The sequence below is a fragment of the Lepisma saccharinum genome, chromosome 2 (assembly GCF_977018435.1).
Source record: "Lepisma saccharinum chromosome 2, izLepSacc3.1, whole genome shotgun sequence".
Lineage (NCBI taxonomy): Eukaryota > Metazoa > Arthropoda > Insecta > Zygentoma > Lepismatidae > Lepisma > Lepisma saccharinum.
This window is the reverse complement of record NC_139230.1, coordinates 143,118,968-143,131,924: the sequence shown is the minus strand read 5'-3', so window position 1 is coordinate 143,131,924 and position 12,957 is coordinate 143,118,968.

The window sequence follows — 12,957 nt, the reverse complement described above, 5'->3', positions numbered from 1 at the left end:
TTAATGTATTACGACTCAAGTTACGTGCCATGCTGTACGACAACATGGTTGAAAGTGTCGATGCAGCATCGCAATAAAAATGCATGTTTTCTCCTCTCTTGTAGTTTAATTTATTTTCGTTAACACGAAAATGAATTCGAAATGTTTCACCGCTCAAATTTTCAGAATACGGCACTGCTCTCTCTCTCTCTCTCTCTCTCTCTCTCTCCCTCTCTCTCCCTCTATCTCTCTTTCTTGCTCTCTCTCGCTCTTTCTCTCTCTTTCCTCTTTAATCTTCCTTTCTATCCCTTTCCCCATCTTTGTCTCCTCTCTCTCTCTCTCTCTCTCTCCCTTTCTCTCTCATCCTTCTCTTTCCTTCTTTCCTTCATTTGCACAGAGAGAGAGAGAGGGGGGAAAGAAACACGATGGAAGGAGAGACAGAGAGAGGGGGAAAGAAACACGATGGAAAGAGAGAGAGAAAACTATAGGAAAACGAGAAAATAAAGGAACTTTATTTATCTCCTTTCGAAAGAGAACTTTCTTTCCTCGAGCAAGAGATAGATAGATGGGGATGGAGGGAGGGAGGAAGAGGGAGAGAACTTCCTCTTCTCTTGATCTTTCTCTGCCTCCGCCTGCCTCTTTCTATCTCTCTCGTGTTTTGGGAGAAGGAGGAGGAGAGAGAAAAAGAGAGGAAGTAAGAAATCGAAAGCGAGAGAAAGGTGTACGGCTCTCTCTTTCGGAAGAGCAGAGGGAGGAAATGGAAAGAGATGGAAGGACACCCCTCCCTCAGTTCTCTCTTTTCTATTTTTCTTTGAGAGAGGAGGGGAGACAGAAAGAGTGAGACACAAATTCTTGCAAAGCATCATTAGTTTCTTTATCTGTGTGTGTTTCTCCTTATCTCTACTTTTCCCTCTCGGCTTTCTTCCTCTCTCTCTTCGTCCCTCTCTTTCATTCTTTCTCGCTCTCTCTCTCTCCCAAACACCCATGCCCTATTGTTTTGTTTCCGTCGGAAAGAGTGAGAGAGAGAGAGAGAGAGAGAGAGAGAGAGAGAGAGGGAGGAATATGAAAGAAAAAGAGAGTGAGACAGAGAGAGCAGCAAAGAAAGAAAAACTTTCTGTCTCTCTATATCTTTGTCGAGGGTTTCTTTTTCCACTTTCTTTGTGTCTCATTGTTCTCTATGCCTTTCTTTCCTCCTACACACACGCACCCCTCCCCCACACACATACTTATTTATAGCTTTTATCATAATCTCTCTTTTTCTCCTCTCCTTTTTTTATTTTTTCTTCGAGCACCTCTTAGGGAGAGGGGGAGAGGGAGATAGAAAGAAATTTCCCTCTAGCTTCTTCATATCTCTTTCTCTCTCTGAAAGAAAGAAGAGAGAAGAATTGAGAGAGAGAAAGCAAAAACCTATGGAGAGAGAAAAAGAGTTATCTCTCCCTCTCTATCCCCCTCACTCACCCCTCTCTCCCTCTCTTTCCTCTTTTCTCTATTTCCATCTTCCCGTCCTTCTTTCCGAGAGAGAGAGAAAAAGAAAGAGTATATTGAAGAGAGATAATGGAAAAGAGAGAGAAAGATCGAAAGAGGGAGGAAAGAGAAAAGAAGGAGAGAGAAATAAATTCTTTACTTCTGCTTCTCTCCCGCCTGTTCTCTCTCATTCTCTCTCTCGAGAGAGATAATAAAGATAGAAGAGAGGGGAGAAAGAGAGAGACATAAGAAGAAAGGACAAAGGACTTTTTCTCCTGTATACCTAGGTAGTACATGTTTATTTATGAGACTGAGAGATAGAAAGTGGGAGAGAGAAATAGAGAGAGAGAGAGAGAGAGAGAGAGAGAGAGAGAGAGAGAAAGAGACAGAGAACTTTAAATCCCTTTTTTTCTCTCTGAGAGATTGGTTGGTTGATTTGGTGTTTTAAGTCCTCTTTATGCACAGTAAGGCTAATCGGGACTGTACCTACAGTTTAAAGTGGGATCCGAAGCACTATGTGCCTCCACCAGGTATCGAACCCGGGACAAGGCGACTACGTACCACTGACCTATCGGGGAGGCCACTTCTCTCTGAGAGAGAGAGAGAGAGAGAGAGAGAGAGAGAGAGAGAGAGAGAGAGAGAGAGAGAGAGATTTAATCTTAGAGGAGGGAAAAATTAAAGGGATTATGTTTTCGTTACAACACGGAGTATATTTTTCTCATTGAAAACTATTTCCGCCTCAACGGGAATTATCTTTTCGCCTAAAATATCAAATAGTCAGGTCATAAATCTATCTCGTGTTGATAAGCCATTAGAGGAAACTTCATTAAGGAAAACGGGAATTGTGATATTGTGTTACATCAATATCTAGGATAAAATTCCTTTTATCAAGGACTCATTGCGTCGATACGAGGAAGAAAATCTCTATTAAGAAAAGTTGTTATGCCTTAACGCTGCAAAAGATTGTGCGGTGACAAGCTGTATATGTTATTCATAACATATATTTCCAGACCGAGACTGATGTTTATAAATCGAGACGGAGAGAACGAGACATGTGCCTATAACTCGCTACTAGACCGAGAACGAGACAGGTGTTTTCAACTCGAGACGAAACCGACACCGTCAAGTCTCGTCTCGTCTTCATATCATCCTTAGGTAAAACAACCAAGTACTATAGAAACATAAATTATAACGTAGGTTTAAATGTCACAATATTAATTTAGAGGTTTTATGTATTTCGATAAAATATAATACTTACAATATAATACACAGTTTCGTTAGTTGCTATCTTTCAAGCGAGATCAAGTATCCTCCAACTTCCTGTCTTCTCTCTTGGGACTCAGCACAGCAGAAAATATCGCCGGATATGCCATGTTTGCTAATAACCTGTCTCAGTGCTTGACAATACATGTGACAACCGAATATGGTTGATTCCTAGGAAACCTGCCCCTACTTAATCGTAGTCTTGGAAACTCCGATGTTTTCTCTTTGAAAGCTCCCTTTCTTGGGCCCTCTATTTTTCTCCCACTGGTTGCGATAGCAAAGGGAGGAAGTTGCTCAAATAAGGGAGCTGCAATTCTGAATAATATCCCCGAAATACGTATTTTCTGATATTCTCTCTGATCCAAGGTAAATGAAATGACGAGTTTTGCCAGCTTGTTTCAATCAGTAATTCTTGAAATCTTTATTTAGAGATCAGGAACGAGGACGAGGTGGAAATTTTGAAAACTAGATGAGACCGAAAGCGAAACAGGCATTTGCAACATGAGACGAGAACACCGAGAACTGTACAGCCTTCTACCGTTACAGAACGAGCACATTACGCCGTCTATGATTGATTACATATTGGCGAGGTATGCGATCTTTCTGTAAGAACTAGTCTGTACTAGACCTACAGCATAAAGTGGAATCCTAACCTGTGTGTCCCTGGACATCATTTCAATAAGCTGCACCTTAGCAATAGTGACATTTAAAATATTACAATAAGTAAATGAGAATGTCTAAGTCTCCTCTAGAATACCTTAGAATCAGTTAACCAGGCTTGTGGCAGACTACTATCCGGGACAAAATTATTGAGCTCTCGGTATGCGTGCTTGTAAAATTGTACTCCGTGGGAGGAAAAAAGTCAAATATTTGAAAGCTAAAAGTGTCTGCTTTTAAACAAAAGCAAGGCAAAGTGATTTTAACCCTGTCTGTTTTCTATTCAGACAAATATGTTCGTAAAAGTGTAGTTTTTTCGGGTGTTTTTTACATAAGTCGAATTCAATTGTGCGTAGCTTCGTGTAAAACTGTCGTAAAAATATGATTTTTTTGTGAATGAACCTTGTTTATGTGGAAATATCTCAGGAGAAATATAGTGGTACTATCATCTGTGGAACGTTCACAATTAATGGTTAATTATGATGTTGCAATCTCTGTAATTGTCAGCCCAACGGTCATGAAATGCATATCAAAATGATGGCCGTGGAATAAAAATCAAATTTTCATATCACATTCTTGCACACTGTGCGAATTGAAAACAACAGGGATAATTGTTTTTCTTGGCAACCGGTACCCGCGCGATTCACATCGTTGCTAAGAACGCATGTAAAGCAAGAGAACTTTGTTGCCAAGCGTCGCTACTTGCCCTTTAAACTCCGCGAAATTAGCTGAAACAATGTGTTGCGCAAAGGAAAGCATTGTAGAGATGCCGAAATTTTCTTTTGTCACTTCTGTGTTTACTTTCCTGCCATGAATTATTGCCTGAACTCCAACATAGCCAAAATAATTCTTACATACATTCTATCCAGGCAGTCGGTGTCTCACAAGTTCGCGTGTTGCTCGTACGCACTGTATTGGGTGATGACGGTTCTGTGAAGTGATTTTTTTGTTGCATGAAAATGGCAAGACGGTAATATCATAGTGATGCAAAGATATGATAGTGAGTGCCAAGAGATATTTCGACCAGGAGAAACGAATGGGCGCATCTCACGACATAAACGAAGGTGTCAAGTGCACGGCGGAGTGTTTGGGGGTTACGCCAGCACAGTGAAAAAGGTATGTAAAGAAAAAGGGAACAACAAAAATTTGCATCGACCCAATATTTTATTGGGCGAGTTTTTCCAAGGTGTGGTGAGAAGAAAGATACACGACTTTTATTTTAATTATCCATTTCAACAGAATCCATCCATTATGAACAGCATTTTATACTTTTACCTTTCACTCATATTTATTGAAAATATATTAATGTTTTTAGGCCTTTTGTCTCTCTTAATGAACCCACAACTCCTTGCTTATTACAAGAGTTGCAGCTGTGAAACAGACCAAAATATAAAACAATATTTTAGGTGCGTTGAATGCTGAAACCAGCACCACTACTCGACACGATGATTAAGTGAATTTTGCGAGATAAACACAATTTACATGCATTTTTGCTCGAAATATATTTTATTAAAATGTTAGTTGGCATGAAGGCTTCAAATGAGCAATTTTTTAAATATAATTTCTATGCGTTGCTATCGCTAGTATGCACCTCGCTCTGTTCCCCTTTCTTATGAAATCGCTGTACACAGCAGGTGCGTTATTATTGTATACAGAGAAGACTGGATCTCTCATCGACTTCATTCAAATCGTCGTCATCGAACATCGATGCACTCAATATATCTGTTTAAATGTGCGACATAAAATAATACTGGGAAAATGATGTTCGCTTTAAGTCCACTTTATGCACAGGAAGACTAATCGGGACTGGACTCAACAGTTTAAAGTGGGATCCGAACCACTATGTACCTCAAAATCGAATGAAACGTCCCCCCTTACGGTTATGCAACCCGGAATTTTATATCATCTAGTTTCGCCAGGAATATCAGCTCGCGAGAAGCGTAGTGTTTCCAACTCTTGAATCTAGCCACTGATTCACGCGACCGGGTGGAGATCTTGCTTTCCTCTTGATTTGATTTTAACGGACAAGAAGTTTATTTTGAGAATGTCTCTGGTAATAATAACAAGTATTATTAACATTTATGCTTGAGTTTTTTATTATTCTTTTACCACTTCCGAACGAATATGTGAAGATTTTTTTTTCATTTTGCAATAACGCTTTCGGCATTTTTCCTTCAGAGTTATTCTTTTTGTTTTTAAATTTTTGGTGACATCTGATTTGGAAAAAGTTCCACGAAGTTTGTTTTAAGTGTAAATGCATCTGGACATACAGTGTAGAGTGGGATTCGAACAACAAATATGAGCTTCCGTCGCGAATCGAACCAGCGCTCTTTTCATTGTTTTCTTTCCACTTTTATTAAAATTTGCTTCCTTCAGCCTACTTCCGATTGTCGCATATTTCAATTTTTATTCCCGTTTTTTTTTTCATTTGCATTGTTCGAGCAGTGATAACTTTCTCTCTTAATCTGGTTATTTGAATACTTTTATACTTATTTTTTTTTTCCTTTTCTCGATTTTCCCTTCGCACTCATTACAGATTTTGGTATCGCGCTTTTCCATATTTTCAGTAATTTAATTCTTTGACTATTTTTAATTTGCCCTTAGTCCGAATCAAGAAAATATGTTGGGAAATGTTTCCCGTGTAAATCTTATTGTATGGTGGTGTAAAATTGATGCCAGCTTTTTCTTGCGATAAGGGTTTTGAAAGTGCAAGGGTCTCATTTATTAACCATGGTGGGAAGGGGAGGGGGCGGAGGGGTGCCAGAAACCTTCCAGTCGGAATATGCCTGAAACGAAAAGTATAGATCGACCAAAACGAAAAAAATCCTTGCGACGAAAAGTACCCGCGCAGATCTCCCTTCTTCCCTTCAGTTCGGGCCATAAGGAAGCATGGTCCACTCTCCCCCGCCCCTCCTCGCGGGAGTACGGTGCACAGGAGTCGTGGGTCTGCGCAGGTTGTTTTGCTTGTGGTTCCACTCTTCCATCAGCAGGTGCGTGCTGAAAAGGCTATGCTATCTGCGAGTGAGGGGGAGGGGGTGACGAGCAACACTGCCACAGCGAGTCGCTGTAAATGATTTCATTGTCTGTGTTGAGTGAAACCGGTTCTTGGTGCTCCTACACTTTTCCGATACATTTCTGCCAGCCTTTCTAGCGAAGCGAGGTCATATGTTCCAGATTCGAACTCTGGTCAGGCATGAATGTATCACTGAGTTTGTCCCGCCACAATTTTATAAATTGATAATTCATTCGTATTATCGCGATTAACTCAAGAGGCAGAAGAGTGATGTAAAATAACCGAAATAGAAATTGATGCATTTGTGCCTGGTGCTAGTGTAACGACGAAGTTAACTCTTTATAAATGATGCAATAGGTAGCCCTTGCGCTCAAATACACTTATACCTTGCCACAAAAAATCTAACTTATCGCTGATCTCTTACTACATTTGGAATACAGCCAAGAGCGATGTAAAGCAATGCAATTACATTGTGAATGTTTCACATCCTATAGTCTTTATTTTTCTCGTAGCGGGGGCGGGGGTTCATTCATTACAAATATCTAGGAATGGATTTAGCAGCAATCCGTGATATATTTAAATATCATAACATGCTGCGTAGCCAGGGTTCTTGGGTCCTAGCCTCTGATAATGAGTTTTTCTTTTTCGTTGTTTCTTCAATCTTCATCAATTTCCCTGAAGCATCATTCATCCTCTGTCGCCATTGGCTATATGTAAAAATTGACATAAAATTAGTAAATTTTGAAAAGAAAACACAAGGATCTGCTTTTCTCATAGCTCGCCAAACATGCACATTTCTGTATTTTATGCTTTCAGCGCTATCATTATTCTTGGCAGGCAATGGAATTGAAGCAACTCTCACAACTAACGTAAACTACATATCACTCAGGCATGACAATTCTCGCGGGCAAAGTGGATTTCTTTGGCACATGGTAGCGTAATAACTATCTTCTGGCCTAGATTTAAATCCGTACTTTTTATTCCAGTTGAGTGATTGACTCACAATTTTGCCATTGAAGGTTTGGGTTGTATTTGGGTTATACGTATTGTGTTTTTGGTGCGCTAGGAAAAAGCAATCCCAAAGGTTCGCACTGAACAGAAAATTGTGTGCTTTTCCTCTCTCTCTCTCTCTCTCTCTCTTCCAACTCCGTCCCTCTCTCTCACCCCAAGTCCCCACTATTTAGGTAAACTGTTGTTAGAAACATATTTTCCGAAGAATATCCACATTGAAAATAATATTCCCCAATTGTTTTGATAGGGCATTTCTATTGCTCCGAACGAATTATCTCCGTAAGAGGACTAGGGCCTCCCCTATGGCGCAATCGTAGAGTCGTCACCTTTAATCAAGGGGTCCCGGGTTCGATACCCGGTGGAGGAACATAGTGGTTCGGAACCCACTATAAACTGTAGGTCCAGTCCCAATTAGCCTTTCTGTGCATAAAGTGGACTTAAAAAAACATCAATTCAATTCAATTCAATTGAATTATCTTATCAATATTTTTAAATCTGCATGCACCTGCTTAATTTAATAGATTATACATTTATATTCATTGCGGGCAGAAATGTGCGAGAAAACAATGCATTTTTTTCAGGGAATGCATGAGTCAATAATAATGTATATTTTACGGTATATACTTTTTTATATTGCATTGATTCAATAGTATCCTTATTTCCTAAAGCAAGCGTGAGTTTCTTTGCACACACCACGCAGGCCCTGCTTGACGTAAATCTCAGATGCAGTAACTTCACGGTTGCCTTTTGCCACCACGCTTTGGCTTTAATTCGAGCCGCGGTGGGTGCTTCGTTCGAGATCCTGCAGCAGTTTTACTCGTATCTATGCCTTGAGCATGCCACTTGCAACGGAACCAATAAAATGAAACTTTCTGCACCGGAATGGGCGTGAAACTCTACATGCACCAATGACGTGATGTTTTCAAGAGGCATGTGCCACGTGCAGCATGTCCCTTCGGTCCGAATGTTCCTTCACGATATAATTTCATCATGCCTTACTTTCGGAATTTACAAGAGAGAAGATAGTCCGCATGTTCTTGTGCGGCGGATCTGCTGCACTACAGATTGCTACGACCCTTGGTGTGGACGATTCATGCGTCAGGCGTTGGATTCGGTGTTACGAGGAAGAAGGTGACCAAGGAATGAAGTGAAGACCCAACAAAGGCCGGCCGTGGAAGGCAACCAGGGAAGAAGATGCAGGCATCATTGAGATGAGCGAGGGCAGTCCCTTCATGGCTACAACGAAGATTCGCCAAGAGTTGAAACTGGAGTGCCATGCTGCAACAGTTCGGCACCGTCGAGCGGCAAAGAATGAAGCAATGACGCATTTCCATCACGAAGCACGGATCAGTTTTCTTTACAATATTTACCAGCCCCTCAAGAATTTTGGCAGAACGTAATTTTGAGCGACAAAAAAGTATTTTCGTCTGACGAAAATGGTCAGGTTTATGTTTGGAGGCGCGACAACACTCGCTACGGCCCCGAGAACATTTCTACCCATGCTAGGAGTGGCAGGATATCCGTGGCGGTGTGGGGATGGATCAGTTCGTCTGGAGTAGGTGGATTGGTGGAAGTGTCCTCGAGAATGAATTCGCAGGAATACATCGCAGTGCTGGAAAACCACACGCTTCCCAGCGTGCGAGAGACACACCTTCAAGATGAGATTTCGCACGTGACTTTCGATCAAGACAACAGCAGCGTCCATACATCGAAAGCGAACACCACCTGGTTTAATCAGCACCCAGGAATTTCAAGAGTAGATTGGCCAGCGAAGTCTCCCAGTCGAAAACATTTTCACGTGTTTGATGTTTGGGAGAGTTTAAGGAGAAGACCAAACATCTGCTCGTGGAATCCTTGCCTCGTCGACTAGATGCAGTGCTTGAATCCAACGGCGGGTGGACACAGTATTGAAACCCCGCACGGTTTAACCGATGTTCTTTGCTACATCCCAGAACAAAACTAATTACACACATCTCCATATGCAACTTATGTTTCCAATTCTTTTTTATTGATACCTTGGTGCTCATGGTTACTTTTTCACACACCTGCACCATTATATTATATTCTATAATATTAATATTCACATTATTGACAGATATGATTCACATAAAATTCAAATGCGCAGCACACATGCACCCATCCCTAACACTTAACTATTAGTTACATTACACCTATCACGTTGTCACAGTTCTAAATCAGTGGTGCCCAGGGGGAGGGGCATTATGGCACAGACTGTGATGGAAATTTGACTGAGTAAACAGGGAACAAGTTTAATTACGTTATCAATTAGCCATTGCTGTTATACAAATAGTAATTTGTAGATTGTCAGGGGAATTGTTACGGGTAATAAGTAATATTGGTGGGGGGGCGATATCCAACTCTTACATATTAGGCCTTAGATTGATAGGGAAATTATGGTGGGCGATTAATGAAGTTAGTGGGATTTTCAGGTAGCTGGATTGATAATTATTTTGGGGGCAGGGAATCCCAACTCTTGTGTATTACTATTACGTCTTAGATTGCTTTTTTGGAGGGAGCAATATCAACAGGAAGTCTAAAATTGGCTTGGAAATTTGGTTGGGAAGATTGAGTATTAAATTTGAGGTGGAGGAGAGGTGAATAAAGTTTTGATAAAGTGTTATGTCTTAGATTGTGAAGGGACTCGAACCCGGAACATTCGGTGTCTGGATCGTTAGTCCATCACTAACTGCGCTTGGCCGCAGAGAAGGTTCTCTTTGGTGGCCAAGCGCGTTAAATGGTCCACTTCCGATACCACGAAATTTCCGGGTTCGAGTCACGGCTTCAGTATTGGTATCATGGTGTCAATTTAATCTAATCGTCACTCATCCTCATTAGCCGAAAGTGGCAGAAGAGCGACTTAAAATAACAAAGAGGTACAAAAACAACTTTAACCCTCTTGTAATTTCTGATCAATAGATGCGTATTAGCTTTGATTGTTGACACTTTAATGATAAGCTTACGATTATTATTGTTAATATGGATTGCCATCCATCAACAGATGGACGGACCAATCGATCATTTAATTCATGACGTTTTTTTGGTATTTGTTGTCCCTTCGGATCAGCTTCGAAACCTAAGGAAATGATTAGATGTCTGTCTGAAGTTAGTGACAATGGTTCTTTAATTTTCCGTCGCTCTTTCAGCCGGCGCGGGAACCACCTTTATGGCAGTGATCCTCTGTTGCCGCGTTTACCTACGAAGGAACTCGTGGCCAAACAACGAATTAGGTCTACCGCTTGGGCAAGAAGCGGCAACTTCACAAAGCCCTCTTCTCCGAAGCAGCCAGCCGGGAAACAGAATTTTGTCAAAATAACCCTTCTGCTCTGTGAATGAACACCGGTTCTAACAGCGTTTCTATACTTAATTGGACATTATCCATTGTTTTTCTTTTTGATTGACTATATATTCTATCTATATATTTCGAGACATATCAAGAAATCACCTCTTCTCTCATCTTCAGGCGATCAATTTTTGCTATGTCTGTAGTGTGATTGGAACAATGACAGTCCGTGATTTTTTCCAAATCCGGTCCGCTAAGCAACCAGTCTTAGATGCCCATTCGAAATCGACAGCTATAGAGCAAAATATGTTTGAAGTGAAGAGTCTTATTGAATGAAACATAGCTCGACTCACCCTCACATTTGAATTTTTTTAGATAACTTGCTTGCACTTCGTATAGAAAGCACCACGAGACTGAAAATTCACACTATTTGTCATGGCAAACAGACCTTATTCCAGCTTCGCTGAAAGTTCGATGTAGTTGTCAGTCATTAAGTTCAACGCTCTCTGCGCGTGTGTTGTGATGGGTTACCGTGTTCCAATTTTGTTTTAATTCCATTTCATGCTCAAAAAGGCTACCCGAAGTGGGACCTACAGTTGAAAGTGGGATCCGAACCACTAGGCAGTTGTGTCTCCACCAGGAATCGAACCTGGGACTCCGTGATTATAGGGGGTTAACGCGTTCATGGCTTTACAGTTTCGTGAATTCAAGGAAGCCAAGGTGAGAAAAATGTGAAGAACTATCTTCTACACGGAGCTAACTGTGTGTATGTATGTAAAACTTTCTAGCACATCCATTTTCCTACCTTCATTTTATCATCATTACGTTGAATTTTGCACCAGTGATTTTTCACTACGTTCTAGGTCACGTCATTTGAGTCGTAAAGTATTGTCTGTAATTCAGTTTTAGTATAGTTTGTAGCCTCTCACCCAAAAATTTTTAAGGTGGGAGAAGGGAGGGGGGAAAATAGTGCGAGTTCAATTGAGAATACGAAAATAGAGCGGAATGATTATATTGCTACAATATCTTCAGGAAAGTAAAGCGTAAAATTGAATTCTGCCTCTGAGTGAGTCCTTGATATTGTTTATGTTTGAAGGTAATATATTAAACATGACTATCAGCATAACCGGACGCATATAATGAGATGATTTATTAGTGTTACCAGACTAAAGGTGTGGAGTGCGGCCTGTTGCCTCGTTCATTACGGAATTCGACATGTAAAAATTGATCAGCTCTTATTGCTAGTAACCATTATAGGCTTAGACCAAATTCTGGCGTTTATATTTCAATTCACTTCCTCAACAAATCCTTTCTCGATTGACTAGATTTTAAGCGGAGCGTCATTCAGTTGTTTGTGAGTGTTCTTTTTGCAGAAGCAACAGCAGCTCGCTCGCACACACAGTGCCCCGCCCACTCGACGAGACGCGTGGTCTGTGCAGTGCAGAACAATGACAGTGTTGCCTCTCTATTCGATCTTTGTATTCTCTTTTGCCTGCCACTACACACACATTTCAGACAATTCTTCCCATACAACAAATGGAAAAGCAATCAGGCAACTGTTAAATGGCTCTTTTCTAGATTTTCTATTAACACTTTCCACGGCCAAGATATGTTAACTTGGTTCTGTTTCGTATTCCCACAATTTAGCTTCGTGCAGTAGGGCTTTATATTGCAAGCTAAAAAAAACAACGTAGGCAGGTATTTTAACATTTTAATTTTCATCCTTTTCATGATTGTGTGAAAGAATATGGTGGAAAAATACACTACTTGGGACAATATCACTAATAATAATTGGCCGCCACTGTGCCCGAGCGTGGTAAGCCGTCGGCTTTTGATCTCGCTGCCGAAATTCCCGGGTTCGAGTCCCGGCCTGGGTATGATTGTTTATGAGTGTTCCTTCATGAATTTTATCATACACTAATCCTCATCGTTGCGACTAGCCAAAAGTAAAGTAAAAAAAGAGAAATATATTAGTAATAATAAAAATATGAATCTAGCTCCCCATGGTTCCTTTATGACTGTCCTTTTATCAATTCCATCGAGTCATCATTCATCCTCATTGTTGCGATTAGCCAATAAATGGTAGAGAAGCTGCGAAAAATAAGATGTAAAATAATAACAGAATTTTCTCCACAGAAGGAAAAATAAATGCTCCAGAAAACATGCAATACAGGAAAAGAGTGTCCTGTAATGTGAGTCTGTAAACCAAATGTAAATCACGAATGAAGAAGTTACGTGAAGGTTTCGTCTTCTACGAAGCAATACAGGC